This window comes from Panulirus ornatus, chromosome 19, assembly GCF_036320965.1.
Source record: "Panulirus ornatus isolate Po-2019 chromosome 19, ASM3632096v1, whole genome shotgun sequence".
NCBI lineage: Eukaryota > Metazoa > Arthropoda > Malacostraca > Decapoda > Palinuridae > Panulirus > Panulirus ornatus.
Genome location: NC_092242.1, coordinates 65,042,607 through 65,060,847, shown reverse-complemented (window position 1 = coordinate 65,060,847; position 18,241 = coordinate 65,042,607). Strand labels below are relative to the sequence as shown.

The following is an 18,241-nucleotide window of genomic DNA, read 5'->3' as shown; positions in this document are numbered from 1 at the left end:
TCCGATGTTTCCGAATTCACTACGATCCCCCATACCACAAGTGAACACTTCCAGAGGACCACTACATTACTCCCCTTATCGAAACAACTAGTCATCTTCTATCACCCTTACGTATATCCCTCATCACCACTCCAGTCATTTATCCCTTATTACCATCCGCAACTACTGTAATCACCCCTACATCATCATTTCACCTTTCAGTTTCATATCACCACAATCTTCCAGAGTCGCCCTTAAACTCTTACCTTCCGACTATACTCCACCCTTAATACCACCCCAGTACCACACCCAGATTTCTCCTTGACACCACCCGAGTGCTAGCACCCCCCCCCCCCAACATTACCATCCCGCTCATATCGCCTCCCCCACAACCCTCCCTATCAACCACCGCCAATACTGTGCTATCACTAGCGGCGTCCGCCAATACTGTGCTATCACTAGCGGCGTCCTAAATGTCAATAACAGATAGGGATCTGTTGTACAGAGGGAGGAAGATCGATGTTGTTGATACTGCCTAGGGCACCGGCTCTCTCTCTCTCTCTCTCTCTCTCTCTCTCTCTCTCTCTCTCTCTCTCTCTCTCTCTCTCTCTCTCTCTCTCTCTCTCTCTCTCTCTCTTTCCTGGCGTGCTATGGGCTCAACACCTACCAATGGGTACGGGTGGAGGGAGGGAGAGGGGGGGGGTTATTTCGGTTTTCTCATGTCTCTTTTAGCATGTCATGATCATTGCGTCACCTTGGCGTTCGTTAACTTCTGTCCCTTAAGCATGCATCATGGCATGGACTAGCGCGAACTCGGCCTGCTTTCTCCTTCACGGGGCGTCACTTCCTAACCTAGACGCTGGGCCCGCATATGTGCCCAGCATATTACAGCTACTATTAGACGAACCTAACTTTTTTCTTTTTTTTCTTTTTTTCTGAGTTGACGTCACTACCTAGCTCGTAACGACTGATTCTTTTCGTCAGACTGAATTACCCCCTCTAGCCACACATCATTTAAACAGCCTAACTGGATGTAACGACAGTTTCTTTTCTTTTCTTCAGGCTAAACTACCATCTAGCCCAGCCATAAGCCAAAAATGATTCCTTTTTCAACGACAAACTGGGCTATGGGCTATTAAGTCCTCAGCTTACATTACTCTCAGGCGTAACTGGGACTACTGACGTAAATGTACTTGGTAGTTTGAATAAGCCAGAATTTGATACACAGGGTATGATATAGATGTTTTATAAATATTTCATCAGCTATCTATCACATAATTACAAAAATTGAGTGGGGAGTATATCACACAGTAATGATATTCAACGGTCTTGTAATTAACTTTCATTGGCTTACACATTTGTATTTACCACTGAAAACGTGGGTAATTTGCTAGACCCAGTTCCAAGGCTAAGTCAAGAGAACATTTTGCAACATATTGACACACGAGTTCATGAAATACTTTCAGCATTAAATGGTAAAAAAAAAAAATAAAACAACGAGAGAAGCTAATGAAGACAAAGTTAAGCCCTTAGCTTCTCATTCCAATGTCATTTACCGCTGGAAAAGTTCCGGAGGATTCAAAAAAAGTCATATGTACTTTTTGTAATTTGACAAATATTTGATTTCTATTTGGATATGATTATTTCATGAAAGCAAGACGGTTGATGCCACGTATTTAGATTTTCATGAAGTTTTCGATTAAAAGTTCCGCATCAAAGGCTACTACATGAAAAGTCGAGTCAGTGTAATTGGTGTTGCGCTTCAGTGGTTAGAAAATACAGTTGGTTGACGGTGTAAACAGAGATACTCAAACGCACTGTGTGCCGCAAGGATCAAGTCTTGGGATCGGTTCTCTCTCTGATATATATTAATGGCATTAGTATATATTAGTCTGCGTCATACCAGAATTCCCAAGCAATAATAAGCTTTGTAATAAAGCTTCAATGGAAATTCAACATCTGCATCTGTTAGTCTAGCAGTCAGATCACTTGACAGGGTTCATAAGGTCTCACGCAAATTTTGATGCAAGTTTGTAAAATTTTAACAAATGTAAGTAGATTCGGGAAAACAGGCTGCTATTATTTCTGTTGATCTACCATAGACAGGTAGATGAGAATAAAAAAGACATGTAATGATTTCTGATGACATAAAGCCAAGAAAAACGGTACATTGAGGATGGGAGAGTAAAAAAAAAAAAAAAAGGCTCAGGATGTGCGATTCTGACCCCACGAGTGTAAAACTCTCTTCCCATCAAGGAATTACAGAATCAGTAAAAAGAGCGAAAATCCTGACTCATAGGGTAAAGATATCGAGTTTTAAGAAACTATTTTTTTTTCTTCACCGTTGCGTCGTGTCCCTACCTTGGTTGAATACTGTGGTCAGTTTTGGCCACCCCACTTAAAAAAAAAAAAAGATAATAGATAGAGAATATCGACTACCTTCCAAGAGGACTGACTCCTTTGATAACTGGCTTAATACTTACTTACCATGGATGAGAGAAGATTTAGAGGTGATCCGATGCCAGTATCCAAAAGTTAGCAAAGGATTTGTTGATCTAAGCAACTGTTTGTCTGATTTCAGTAATAGTAATGGATACAAATGTGTAGGTAAATGTTTTATTTCGATTAATTGTTAACATTTAAAGTGATTTACTAATCAAAGTAGTTGACAGCAACACTATAGACGTGTTTCAGGATAGACTGATTACTTGTTCCTTTGTAATTACAGAGAATTTTCTTGTATATTTCTCCATAAGTCATCTGTTTTCTTTTTCAGTCTTACCTCAGTTATCTTTAGTTTTTTTTTTTATCTCATCCACCAACACAAATAGACTTGAAGTGACCCAGTGGCCTGTTGTTGTTTAAATTCCTTTATAATCATGAGTGGTTAACTTCAGTATATAACTTGCTTGCACATCGACATCTAAGTTTTTTCTTTACTTTTTACATCATGCTTCCAATTTAATCTACACAGGAAAGCGTAATTTCATATACTTTCAGATATAATCTTTAACTACCAAACAGTCTTTCTCTCTCATTCACTCATTACAAAATGTTTGATATATGACAGATTTCCATATATCTAGAATCCCATTGAGTGACTAGCCCATAAAACCACTAACATACTCTTACTTCAAACCCAAACAAGCCTTGGACTTACATATATAAGTCCACACATGCCCTGGACTTGCTTCTATAAGTCCTTGCATGCCCTGGACTTACTTCTATAAGTCCTTGCATGCCCTGGACTTACTTTTATAAGTCTTTGCATGCCCTGGACTTAAGTTATAAGTCCCTATGAGCCTTGAACTACCTGTTGAAGTACTAGCCTTACACATGACGCCGTTTCCCCGTCCAATCGCTTTACGCAGTTTGAAGAGCATTTCATCGTGTTGTGTTTCACTCTAAGGCAAATGGCCAGTGTCATTTTCGTGTCATAGAGACGGTACGAGGGGTGTAGCGATGCAATGTTCACGTTCTAAATGCAACAAGAGAGGTCTCTTATTCCCTGTTACGGGGTTACCACGTCATAGTTTATTACACGTAGTAGCACGGGGCAGAGCAACTGTGAATGGTTTTCGGTTCAGGATATGGAGAAAGTGGCCAGCATATTGCCGGCTAATCTCTCTCTCTCTCTCTCTCTCTACGGTGAAAATCACTTTCTAAGTACTCGTAGGCTGTGTTGTTCAAGATTGTTCAGTAACATGAGTTCGAGAGCATTATAGGACAGACTGATTATAACACGCAACACAGTGGCATTCAACCACGTCAAATTCCTGTGTTTAATCGGTTGCAAGTAGATGGAAAATTCTGCCCAGACCCGGGATCGAACCGGGGACCTTTAGATCTTCAGTCTAACGCTCTCCCAACTGAGCTATCTAGGCTCTGCAGGATATGTTGCTCATTAACAGATTGAATCTCATTCTAACGTAAGAATGTTAATGGTCATACATATACACCTAATGTAGTTTGTATTGCTTATACTGTGAGAGGCTTGGTGCATGCCCATTTGTGTACTAGAGCAGAAAGAAATATAATCCTGAAAATGTCGTATCTGTGGACAAGGTGTCGCTTTTCTCTATCTTTTCCCTTTTATTTAAAGATGCCATGGCGCGTTTGAGACGCTCAGTATACGCCGTTAATGCGGAGAACGAGGCTAGAGAGCACGAAGCTAGGAGGCCAAGCTTATCGGGAGGCCAGTCCTCCCTCCCCACCCAGATCAACACACACACACACACACACACACACACACACACACACATATATACACATCTGGAGGTGCCGGCCAGCCTTCGAGTCAACCCTTTCCTTCCATATCACTTGTGATTATACGTTGGAAGAATAATGGTTTTAAAGGAAGTGCTGAATTTCAAGATAGAACGGTCGGCTGTGCACCCACTGGCATAGCCGGGCTCGGAGCCAAAGCAAGGAGAGAAGTACGCAGTTAAGTTGCGTAATAAAATGATAGTATATATATATATATATATATATATATATATATATATATATATATATATATATATATATATCACTGTATAACTATCGGCTCAGTACAATATATTCCTCCTGTATACGTAGCTTTCCCGTCATGCAGACATACACACGAACACTTTTAAACATCTATACACGTGAATATACATATATACACACGACAAACACACACATTTTTATATACATGCATCCTTACACACGTGAAAACACACACACACACACACACACACACTTCCCATCGACAAATAGGAATTATTATTCCAAGCGTCACATGGTATAATGTGTGTGTTGTGAGACGGCCCGAGCACGGCCTTGGAGCTAACCTACTGTTGCTCACTGACGTTTGAAATCGTTTCCTTTTGAAGTTTGTTCCATTGGGAGTCATTTCCCCCCACTCCCTAGTCCCGTGGCCTTCGTGCGCTCGTTTTGCAGGTTAGCAGGCGACGTGAAATTCGACATTAGAGTCATATCCGTTTTAGTTCTTGAAACGCTAGGAATATATATATATATATATATATATATATATATATATATATATATATATATATATATATATTCCTATGAGTCCACGGAGAAAATGAAACACGATAAGTTCCCAAGTGCACTTTCGTGTTATAATCACATCATCAGGGGAGACAAGAGAGAAATATAACAGTCAGCTGATATACATCGAAGAGACGAAGCTATATATATATATATGTGTGTGTGTGTGTGTGTGTGTGTGTATACACCCATACACACACATATACATACTTGTACATGTACATATCAATATATACATACAAACACACACACACACACACACACACACACACACACACATTTTTTTTTTTCCAAAAGAAGGAACAGAAGGGTGCTAGGTGAGGATATTCCCTCAAAGGCCCAGTCCTCTGTTCTTAACGCTACCTCGCTAATGCGGGAAATGGCGAATAGTATAAAAGAAAAGAAAGATATATATATATATATAAATATATATATATATATATATATATATATATATATATATATATTTATTATATGTATATATATATGTATATATATTATATGTATATATATATACACCGGTATATAACTGTGGGTGTTAAAGCGGAATGTTGCGTGTCCTTGGCAATGACTTTCCAGGCTTCTCACAAGGTTTGGAAATATCAATTCTGTCTTGACATTTGATATAGTAACGCAACCGTCTCTGTCCGTTAAGCTAAAAAGAAAAATATGGAGATTGCTGGTAATATTTACGATTTGCCTAGACAAGTAACCGATGTTGTCCTTTTATATGTTTGAGGACAATGTGTGGTGTAAGGTGGTTTGATCGAGTAAGTAATGTAAGGGTAAGAGAGATGTGTGGAAATAAAAAGAGCGTGGTTGAGAGAGCAGAAGAGGGTGTTTTGAAATGGTTTGGGCACATGGAGAGAATGAGTGAGGAAAGATTGACCAAGAGGATATATGTGTCGGAGGTGGAGGGAACGAGGAGAAGTAGGAGACCAAATTGGAGGTGGAAAGATGGACTGAAAAAGATTTTGAGTGATCGGGGCCTGAACATGCAAGAGGGTGAAAGGCGGGCAAGGAATAAGAGTGAATTGGATCGATGTGGTATACCGGGGTTGACGTGCTGTCAGTGGTTTGAATCAGGGCATGTGAAGCGTCTGGGGTAAACCATGGAAAGCTGTGTGGGGCCTGGATGTGGAAAGGGAGCTGTGGTTTCGGGCATTATTGCATGACAGCTAGAGACTGAGTGTGAACGAATGAGGCCTTTGTTGTCTTTTCCTAGCGCTACCCCGCACACATGTGGGGGGAGGGGGATGGTATTCCATGTGTGGCGAGGTGGCGATGGGAATGAATAAAGGCAGACAGTGTGAATTTTGTGCATGGGTGTATATGTATGTGTCTGTGTGTGTATATATATGTGTACATTGAGGTGTATAGGTATGTATATTTGCGTGTGTGGACGTGTGTGTATATACATGTGTATGGGGGTGGGTTGGGCCATTTCTTTCGTCTGTTTCCTTGCGCTACCTCGCAAACGCGGGAGACAGCGACAAAGCAAAATATAAATAAAAAATAATATATATATATATATATATATATATATATATATATATATATATATATTTTTTTTTTTTTTTTTTATACTTTGTCGCTGTCTCCCGCGTTTGCGAGGTAGCGCAAGGAAACAGACGAAAGAAATGGCCCAACCCCCCCCCCCCCCATACACATGTACATACACACGTCCACACACGCAAATATACATACCTACACAGCTTTCCATGGTTTACCCCAGACGCTTCACATGCCTTGCTTCAATCCAGAATATATATATATATATATATATATATATATATATATATATATATATATATATATATATGCTTTCAGTGATATCTGTTCATTATTGTCCTTGTCTGTATTCACTGGTATTTTTGTCAGCGTTCACAGGTTTTGCTTACGACGTTCATTTGTGCACTTGAACGTGTTCAATGGTAACCTGACGACGTTCACTATTATCTCTGACATTTTTCATCTTGTGTCTCGAGCAGTGCTCACCGGTTCCGATCATTGCTAACCGCGACTCTGTTCATTCTTGTCATTAGCTGCGTTCAGTGTCGCCCGTGGATGTGTTCACTTCTGGTCTCGATTGAGTTCAGTGCTCTCTTTGTCTGTAATCTGTGCTGGCTTGATCTACTTATACATCTGCTCCTATCTCCGTTCACTGCTGAATTTGGGTACTTTCACTGATGACCCTGGCTGCGTTCACTGTTGATTTTGGTTGCTTTCATTGCTGATTTCCTACGGTCACGTTTGGCTCTGGCTGGGTTCACTGCCAACCCTGGCTGTGTTCACTACTGACCTTGGCTACTTTCACTTTGCCGCTAAATTTGTTCATTGCCGACCTTGACTGAGTTTACTCCTGTTCTTAGTTGAGTTTACTATTAACCTTGATTGCCTTAAAGCTTTCCTATGATTTACGGTTGCTTTTAGTTTCAGTAGCATTAGTCTTGCGTCTCCCACACAGCTGTTTTTATTATACAGTTGTTTCGCAAACGCGGGAGACAGCGACAAAGTATAATAAAAAATAAAAAAAATTCTGTACGTCATCAGAATATTCCTTTACGATCTGTTATCATAGATTTTTCAGTTAGCTGCTTCTAACATCTATGAAATGAAAGTGTGTGAACAGGCTATGGATATCAGTTCACTGTAGTTCATCTGTTAAAGGAATGAGTCACGATTTTCTTAATGTGTTGCGTGTATGTTGTTGTAATGACTATTGATTGTTGAATGGTCATTAAGCCAGATATCGTTACAATCAAGTCAGTGCAAATAAAATAATAACACGTATTTTCATAGTTTCTATTGTAAGACGTGTTTCTTATACATTATCAAACGATTCTGAAAACGTTGTTGATGCATGACACGGATGTCAACAAAGGTGACGCCACATACCCGGAAGACGTAAACAAACTGCTGGTCGGTCGATCACATCGCCCAGAAATCGCACCAATTGACCACAGTGCAGCGCTATCTTTGGAAGGTGCCAAGGTGGGTATCAGACCTGCTTGTTCATATCGGTGAGGCTTTTGATAAATTGTGATTAGAATTATGATTATATGAGCGCGGGATTGCGTGAGTCTGTGGATAATTTCAGTGCTTGCTTTGGAGGCCAAATGCTGGATTCTCAGGAGGAAAATATGGTCTTGGGTTCCGAGATATCTGACACATAATTCTTTCTCTGTTTGACGTCTATGGTAGCGTTTCGGGTTTTACGACCATCTAATAGTCAATATTCATTAAATCCAGATGTTCGCGTGACAGAAGCAAAGAATATTCACTATTTCCAGAAATATTTGGACTTGCATAGAAATCCATCGCGGTATTTAGCGATAAATCTTATAAGTTCGTGGATTGTAAGGCGATTAAACAGGTCAGATACAGGTTAGAACTTTATTTACCCAATAATCGTCCAGCCCATAAGTACCAAAATATTGACTAGGCTGGTTAACTTTATTCAAACACTTCAAGAGAATGAGGTGAGGTCACATTAATCTCTTGCCCAACGACGATTTGACAGTTGATGGTAATGTAGTGATCTTTGACCTGACATTCTAAGTAATCCTTCTTACCCAAAGATAAAACTGTCCTGATTAAGGATAGTACCCTCCCACGCAGAGGAATTGCGCGCTAATTCATCAAATTAGAATTCATACATATCGCGCGTGTGCTGTAGTATTATGCTCTCAAGGTCGAGAGAGTCTGGAGTCAAAACGATGAATATCTCTCCGTAAGATATCTGTAGACAAGCCTTTCTAAATCCGACTGTGAGGTAGATAAATTCATCACATTTATATAGATTTACAACTGGAGGAAAACCTTAGTATAATGCTAGTCCTACGTTAAGAATTGGTAGCCTAAGGCAATTAACATGGCTTTCGGGGTCGTAGGTACAATGATGCGTTCTTTAATAACTGGATTCCCCACTGACGCTGGCCATCTGCTCTCTTTTGTGCTTTTCGTAGCATCGTGCACATAACAATGAATCCTTAGGTAAACCAACTGTTGGCCACATGGCGTCCGAACAGTTTTGGCAAACGTTTGTGGCCATGCGCCGTAGCTGGAAGCGTTCCGGCAACCGTAAACGGAAAAGAAGTTTCCCGTTATATGTACGCTTGCTCGACCTCCCATTCATTCATTATCGTTAGTACCTTCCTGGCATCTAAATCCCTGATGACCAGGTGTTTAACAGGAGGACCTCTGTGGTAATGCGCTACAAGGCTTATTTTAGTGAAGTATTTTGTCCGACTCCATCATTGCCTGCGGTGATGATTTACCTGCGCGCCCAAACGTATGATTCGTATTTCAACTTTGTTCTACTTCGTTAACAGTTACAAATATATAAGTAGATAATGAATTATAAGTACAGATGTATTTTCAGGATAAAGTAATGAGTAATAGATGATGAAAAACTATACATTGGTTATAAGTGTTTGTTGTTATGCCGTACGACTTGTACCGAGTGAGAATAGGCAACCAACGCTAACGCCATGTGAGTGACGTTTGGTGGGTGTGCCTGATGGGTACGGATCTTTAAATTTTCATTGTGTTGTGATAGTAGGCCAGTTAAGACGCATTATCAGCAACCTGACACCATATAGGCTTTAAAGAACACGTGCTCTATCCCGTGTTTACTTCAGGTGAGTGAAAATCATTGACGCTGTGGTATTTGACGTGAACACTTATTCTTACTCTGTTGACACCTGTGTTTTCCTCAATTAACGAAAATCTCTCTTGGATAATAAGCAGTCATCGTTTGAATGCGACCCCTATTCTGTAACATGAACCAGTTGTGATATCAAAACATTAAGGAATAGCATAGTGTCTGCTTAAAAGAAAAACAAGGAAACAATGCGCCGTGCTAGGATTCCTGTTTAGGAGAACTCGACAGACTGGCTCATCCTTGCCTGTCACTGACCCTGAAAGACCTCGAGAACCCAGGACGCCGGCAAGTGCACGCAAGACAGCTTTTGCCTGCTTGATAAACTGCCGGTGAAAATCGAAGAGAGATCATTATAATCCTGGAGCAGTTGTTCACTGTAGCCACTGATGTAGTGGAAGAGCTGTTGCTACACGTAAGCTTCTCTTGGTAACCATAGACAGACGATAACAACCATAGACTGTCACTGACCACCAAAATCCGTCATTAACAAAATGTAGAAACCCCAGATTTGAACTGGCTGGAACAACCTTTTTGCCAGTGGAAATTAAAACTCTAAAAGCCAATCCTGAGACCTGTCACAGTTGATATTCTGGAACTGCTTGTGGCAGTCTTGTGACTGCCATTGGTTGTCTTAAATAAAGACATGACAGCATCGAATTATTATTTGGCAGAAACTACCGATGATTCTTGAAAAAAGTCTGCGACAATCGTATACCATCTCAATCGTAATCGACAATTGACAGTCCATAAATTCTCTACTAGAAAGTCATTGATGAGTAAACCGAAATATTTAAACTTCCCTTTCATCTGAAGATTTTGTTTCGTATATATCACTGAAAGTGCAGACATTTGATAATTGGTGTTCACGTCATCATTTTAGGTATTTGATACACATGATACTTGAGATGAGCATTTTTGTTTGTAACAAGTACTAATATCTTGTTTATGTAAATGTCAGAGCTAGAATATGTTAGGTTTAATCATTGCAGTTAAAAAGTATAGGAACTAATTGAAAGGGTCCAAAGCCTCGGTATGAATATTGTCTCGCAGGAAAAAAGCTGCTGGAAATTGTGTGAGAGGGACTTGGGAGTTGATATCGCCCCTAGCATGTCTCCAGAGTTCCTCTTTAAAGTAGCAATGGAGACAAAGTGCCAGCTGACAAATATTGAAATAACATTCAAGTGCTTAGATAATGAAATATTCAGCAAGCTCTTATCCTATATTAAGCCATAACTATAATCTGTCTCAAGTTAGCTACCGCATTGAAAAGGTACAAAGAACTGATAGGGATACAGAGGAGAGCAGCAAAGATGGTAACAAATTTAAGTGAGTCGAAGTGAATGTCTAGAAGCCATAGTTTTGACCACCACAGCGAAGAGAAGAGTGAAGGATGACCTGATCACAGCTCATATGTTTTTCAACCTAGAAACTTTATAAAGAAGTACTCTTATGACATAGGTGTGGTAAATTAAAGTAAATGACTGAATGAGGAAGTGATAAATACGGACGACATTCATGATTTTAGAAAGATGTATGATAGTAGAGCACGGAGGGGTCTGCAACCTTATGAATTACTATTATCTGTTATAGCGAGTAATCAGTGATTGGTTGCAGTTACCATACGTAGTAATCATGCAATATGTCAGCAACATGTTAAAGACACTTTGTTGGATTGATATATGAAAAATCAGAAATGGAGGACTATATAGTGCATTCATGAATACAAAACAAGGATTGAACTGATACTTTGAGGCGTTTTATAAATGGCAACATAAACCTTTTTATGTCTAAATAAGGTCAATAAATGAGCTATTAGAATAACAGGACACGTATATCTTAACATCATAATACGATTCAAAATCATTTTCCCCCTCTCGGGCCTTCGCTTTCGCTTACCATGTTTCTTATTTCCCTGATACGCAGTTCATTAAATCATAATGGTCACCTTCAACTTGCCGGCCGCACGTCACATATTATGTGCCGTTCTCTCGGCCAAGTATATGAAATTCTTGGCCGCGTGCGGCTGTAGAAATGAGTGTTGAGGATCCCTCTTGGAAGACATGTTCAAGAGATAGGGGCCCCACGAGCGTATAACTCCTTTCCAGTACAGGACAAATAATTAATCACACACTTGGCATGTATGGAAATTCAGGAGTCAAAAGATTGCTTTCCATAAACGTGCCTATACACTTGAACCTCGTCTAAATATTATTTACTTATTTTGCACAAATTCTTGGTGAATTCCTGCCGTAGGTATTCTTCGTCAGCATTGCGTGATCGCGTGGTGAGATGTTCCCACAGAAAATATCTATTGGCGTGTGTGCGGGAATACGAAGAGGCCATTGTTGTGGAACAGGGTTTTACCCACCTCATAGGTTGTATTTTACTGTACGATTTGCGTGCTGTGCTTGTAAAATGTTGAGCTGCATCTTGTTGAAACCACAGATTTCCTGTGGGCGGTAGGAGAATTTTATCCACGCGAGGGATCGAAACTTCTTCAGATGCTCTATACTAGGTGGCTAACACGACTAAGATTTAGGAAGCGAAACGGGACTAACGAAAGACCTTTTCCACGAATACTACACCACTCCATGATCGTAGAATAATTCTGAACGTTGGTTTTAAATGGAATGAAGCTTCACCAAAGACAGTACCAGACAGCAATACTGGTATACTGGTACCATCTCGGGTCTCAACGTTATCCGCTCAAAATTCTGTTCGTTGGCTGGTGTCATCCGTATGAAGCTCTCGTACTAATCTAACCACCTTGTGACGGGGGAATTTTAAGTCGCTTTAGAATACTTACAGCGACAGTATGGCCAACCACGGCTGCTCGACTGATGTTTCCCCCATTAATTTTCTAGGGGGTCGTCACAACCTTTGCAAGAATGCTTGCAAAGTTACTGTTATCAGTAGAAGAACAAGGAAATCCATTACTAGACTTATCGGTTGAATTTCAGACGTTGATACGCGCAACCGACACTGCATACTTGGCAAGAGGCTTATCAGGGTGTTAGACATGGAATAACTCTCATGATTTCCTTTTATTCTTCTACCAGAACATACAGGTAAATGTGTTGCATATTCTGATGTGTTTAGTCTCCCATGTCTTCAGATATATTTAGTATTAAATCGGATTATCCATGAGTATGGTTGAACTTTAATATGCACGAATGTATAACCAGACCATTTATAGATATTTTATCATACTTTGGCCTAAGCTTCACACGAGGAAACAGTATGGGATGATAAGATGATAAGCTAGAGTGTAAAGATAAAGGGCTATTTATTTTGACCCTGACCTCGCTACTGCTGATAGGTACTCTGTACTGTATGTACTGTAGTGCATGTAATCATTACGGGTACAGTCATACGATCTCTAATGACTGTATTTTTCCAGTGATTCATTGAAATGTTTATATGATTCTTTAGTCACCATATCTCTAAATAATTTTAAAGTGCTCTGCACCTGGAGTCACTTATGTGATGCTTAGCAGTCCTAAACGTTTAGACTTTGGGGTCTTGATGATACATATGTAATGTATAGAGCGCTGAATAGCTGTGAGGTAGCACAAAAACTCGATAAAGAAAACCAAATTATATATAACTTTTGATGCGAAGGAAGACTAGAGGTTAAGGAATAGATATGTTGCTTATGTGTGGAATTGTGGTTATGATTTCATCTGTCAAATGGAATTGTGATTATTCTCTTGATTCTACGGCTCAAGTGTCCGGAAATTACTTTAGATGCTTATGTAATATCCTTCGGGTGCCAACATAGTGTTGTTTCATCGGCCACTGATTCTCTTCTTGTGCATCCATGAATGTATAACAAAGAGTATGATTGATGTAAAGGCTTTGCTAGCGAATGCAAACATAGTGTTTCGTATGAATTGAGAATAGATGAGATTGGAAATAATCTATCTAGTGATACAGAAAAGGTCCTATTCTTTGTTTAAACCATAGCATCAGGGATAAAGGTAAGTTGCTTCAATAAAAACCCTAAAAAATTAATATGTAGAGTTTATCTTTAATAACATATGATTTTCTCCATCTTTCCTTCTCTGCAGCACTATTTTGATGACTTTAAAGGGAACCAAACCATACACGCTTCTGCAGCAATGCAAAGGACGGATACTGAACGAGCAAAGCACAAATTGAATTTACGTAATTATTGCAATACTAAGGCCTTAGGCTTTATTCGTTTGATGCCTTTGTAGCTTTCGTTCTCACAGTTGTTTGTATGTATCCTTATAGTACTTGAAGGATAGTGTATGATGCCTGTGACTGCCCTTGTAATTCTTCTTGACATTATGTCTCTGACCATATCCTTAAATGTCACTTCCGACCACAGTGGCGTAAAGTTCTTAATGTTAGGTTTTGGGAGTTCACCTTTACCTAAAACCGGTATAGCCTTTGGACAAAGGTTTACGGTTGTTGCATTGGTTGTATCATGTTGTTGGTGGCTGCAATTTTACATAAGTCCGACGCTGGTTTGCTGTGGAAAAAAGGAAAGGCCTCTCGCTTATGTAATGCATCTATTGCCATACCTCTTTTCCTATATTTCATTTTTGAAGATATCTTACTGATAGTACTGCCACAGACTAATTTCTGTAGTCATGGATATGCCTAGTTGTTCATACACCTTTAAAATGACTCGAGCATAATGCTTGAAATATGTGAAAGAATTAAAAATGTCACTAAAATGCTTGAGCACGTTGCTACGATCCTTGAGCACTTCAACCTAATTAAGGGTCAGGTCACAGCCCAGGCCATCATACTCAAGGGTAACTGCTGAGAGCGTGAGTGCTCTTGTAGTTTTGTGGGAGTTTGTGATTAATTGATTCAATGAGTACATAGGACAACGCTCCCAAAGAAGCCCGGTGAAGCAGGACATGCTCGAGTATGACTTGTTTCATTAGTAGCTTAGTAGTTCGTGGCATGCTGCAAAAGTAGATATACAGTAGCTTAGTATTGGTAAAGTAGCCTTGTGTTGAAAAAAAAAAAAAAGACTAGTTTGCTAAATTAGCCTAGTCTGAAATTCTTCCTCGGTAACCTCATGGAGCGTGAGGTGCTTCATTGACATCCTAGAATGGTATGACTATCAAGTATAATATGAGCTGTCCGTCATTAGCCAAGTTGAGTAGGACGTATGCATCAGTACGCTAGCTAGTGTAGTATGAGGTGTCCATCGGTAGGATAGTTATTTTGACTTTACCATCAGGCATCAGTACCATTGGTATCTTGATATGGTGTGGGATATACTGCAACAGTAGTTAGACTACGGCATGCGATAAAGCACCAGTGGTAAGTGGTACCCTTGCGAAGACAGGCTGTATGGAGTGAAAAAAAAAATCTTTTTCATTGAAGCATAAGAGATTTTTAGTCTATTTTTTTTTTTTTCGTTACTCTTGTCTCTTCGTTCACGAAAGGAAGGAGAAAAAAAGTACTCGAGACTAGTGCTCTTGAGACATATTAGATCTTATGACAGTTTAACAAAGGGTATAAAGTAGGGACACCGGGGAACTGCTGCAAGGAGAAGCAAAGGAGCAAGACACTCTCCAAATAAGGAGAGCTGGAGTCGTTGCCCTGTGGCGGGAGCGTCAGGTTCAACTCAGTTCAACTTTAGTTAGGCTTTAGGCTAGCTCGATCAAGCGTTCATCCCTCCTCTGACAGTACTCTTATACACTTTGCTTTTTTTCTTCTTTTTGAGCACCTGAAAACAAAAAAAGTCGTATTCAAACTCTTTTGTTTGACGTTGTTTACAGCAGGGAGGTTAATGGTCATTTTGTGCATCGACTTGGTTCCATACTCAGAGATTGGTCCAGTGTGTACGAGTGGTCCCGTAATAAGGGGTGATATGACGTTGAGGGCTGGTCGAATGTCCAGAGATGGTCCCATGTTGAAGGCTGGTTTCATTTTCATTACGGTTGTGTGTATTTGGAGGCGATCATGTATTCGGAAATGATCACATTTTGAAGTGTTCTCGTGTCATGAAGTGGTCCTATGCTCAGAGGTAATACACTATAGAATTCATTGTTTCACTCTTCTGAAGAGGCCCCAGCTGAGCTTATATTCAGAGATGGTATTACGTCGAGTACATGTGTTAAGAACTGGGCCTTATTTTGAGAGCTGATTGATATTCAGAAATGGTCCCATGCTGAAAAGTAGTTGAGTATTAAGAATTGATCATCACACCGTTTGATACTCGAAAGTGTTCCAGTGTTGGAAGGTAGTTATATTTTAAATAGTTAGTCCCATGTGTTGAGCCGGTCCCATGTCAAGAACTATATATAACCATGTCCAGAATAGAGCTGTTGTTGGAGGTGCTGTTTATTGCTTGTAAAACTCTTCCCAAGTCCCAGAGAACCAGACTCGAGTATCAGAGAATCAAGTCCGTCAGTTAAAGAACGGATACTCGGGGGATGGAGAATCGTGTCAGAGCAGTTAGAGAACCAGGTCCAAGCACTTACAAAATTCAGTTTAATTACGGAACCAGGCAGGATCTTGCTGGAGCTGAGGATGATTTTGTCTTAACGAAAACCAAGTATTCGTTGAAACGGGGTGAGTTAAAGATGGTTTATTTAGGTTCGTGTACGATTTTGGGTTTGATTTTTTAAGCTCCCAAAAATCTCTGATTTGGGTGTAATGTCACAGGCAGCATTGAAAGGACCTAGTGGTCGGTTGCTACTGTACATGTCTACTTTATAAAATTTCTTTCAGTGCAGTAATGCTGAAATAATTGAAGGGAAAGGATTTGGTAATAGAAGGTATTGAATTTTATAGTAACCTAGTATTTGAATTGTAATCCTGCAAATAACCGTCTTTATCAACCCACACCCAGTATCGTCAACCAAACTCGTAAGTAAACCGTCATCCTTAACCCAGCCTAACCAAAACTGTTTTGGAAAACTGTTTCCACCTACTCTCTTGCAGTGTGCCCTTCAACCACACTGCCACAAAAAAAAAAAATCGCCTTGTCTTTGTATCGTTAGACAAGGCCCTTGAAATAGATAATAACAACGTGGTGCCCCACGTGGGCCTCTCGTTTACAGCTCATGGAATGCGAGACACCGGCGCGCCACCACCAGCTCGAGCTAACGGTCAACTGAGCTTGGTGGTGTTTTCGGGCGACGTGCTGAGTCGTCGACGCCTTCCCGGCTTTAACCGTGATATATCCCGGACTAAAAAGTTACATAGATACACAGATGACATAGACCCCTCAAGTCCAAGTGGGAGGTGTCTGGCCTTAGCACTACTTAAAAGATAAAATTCAGTCCCCTTAATAGCAGTAGAGGAAAAGAATACGAAAGCAAAGGCTCTCTCTCCCCACCCTCCACTCCCTCCGGCAACACGCCGGGCGGATAACAGGTAGAAAGAAAAATCACCTCCCAGGATTGATATGCCTGAAGGAAATTTTTACAGGAGAGTCATAAAGTAGAATGGACATGAATATGACATGTTTCCCAGTACCAACGACATGCACCCGGTCGCTTTTTGTTAAGACAGAAACAAAAGCTGGTTCTTGCTGTATAGCTGCAACATATGACCAGATTTCAATTCGTAACCTGTTGACCAGAACACTGCGGAGCTTCATAAGTTCTATGTATATAAACAGGAAATACTAGTAGATTGGGTTGGTAGGGATTTTTTTTTTCCCCCTTCTAGTTAAAGAATTAGAATTATGAATTCACTTGTCATACAGTCCAATAGAAATGGAGCGCTTTAGGGCGTTTCTTTAGAACTTTTTGCCTCCACACACCACCTCTCTAATCTTGGGCTTGAATGTCGCATATCAATCAAGTACATGGTACGCATGTGAGTTCCATACAGAGTTTTAGTCGTTGTGCTTGGACTTAATAAAAAAAAATTCTTGCAAGTTGTTTGTCGAAGAACAGTAGTAAAGTAACTTTGAAACATCCGTACAGAATACCTTATTACAGTCAGCAAAATAATGTTCGTTTCATTTCATGGGTTTCACTGGACAGAAACTAATGTAGATACTGTGTATGTTCTCTTTCGACACTCCATTTACCACTTTCCAGCGGTATATGGTATACAGTCTTGAGTAATTAAGACATCTGAGGGTAGTCCATTATAGATGTTTTTGTATTTCGGTAATTATCGCGTAATGTGTCATGATTTGGAGTTCATATTCTCCATATAGTCTTTTGAAATACTCCCAAGGATGGTCCCTGTTGACTTTTGCACGACAGCGAGATTCTGCACTGGACGGCAAGTGATACAGGGATGGGTTATGTTGGATTTTGTGGTGATCATGTTTTCTGATGTTGCAAGGTTGAATAAGGATGTGGACTTGAACGAGTGAAGTTAAAGGTCGCTGCGGCACTATGAGTTTTTTGGGGGGATGGGGGGGTGGGAATTCCACCTGAACACAGCGTTTGCCCGTCCTTGAGATTGTAGTAGGTAGTCAGTCAAGGGTAGAATAGTCGGTCTTGACGTTCACGTGTGCACTTTACATGGATGTGGTGTATATGCTTCTTTTTTTTTTTCTTTAAGATGCAGAATGTATGCAGCCCTTGCACGCTTTCCTATGTATGA

General features: G+C 40.2%; 1 protein-coding gene and 1 non-coding gene across 5 annotated transcripts in view; one reads left to right on the top strand and one right to left on the bottom strand.

Moving 5' to 3' along the window:
• Window positions 1-18,241, top strand: part of TTLL15 (tubulin tyrosine ligase-like 15) — a 50,808-nt gene that overhangs the window by 1,552 nt on the left and 31,015 nt on the right. For 2 of the 4 annotated variants that reach the window (XM_071674180.1, XM_071674179.1), the window contains exon 1: window positions 9,501-9,656. The exons of 1 other annotated variant lie outside the window; for it this stretch is intronic. The gene's annotated coding sequence lies outside the window, so the exon portion shown is untranslated. Of the gene's footprint in view, window positions 1-9,490; window positions 9,657-18,241 lie in introns of those variants that run through there. One more of the 4 variants, XM_071674187.1, reaches the window with a different exon arrangement.
• Window positions 3,791-3,863, bottom strand: TRNAF-GAA (transfer RNA phenylalanine (anticodon GAA)). Its single transcript has one exon. It is a non-coding gene; the product is annotated as a tRNA-Phe (tRNA).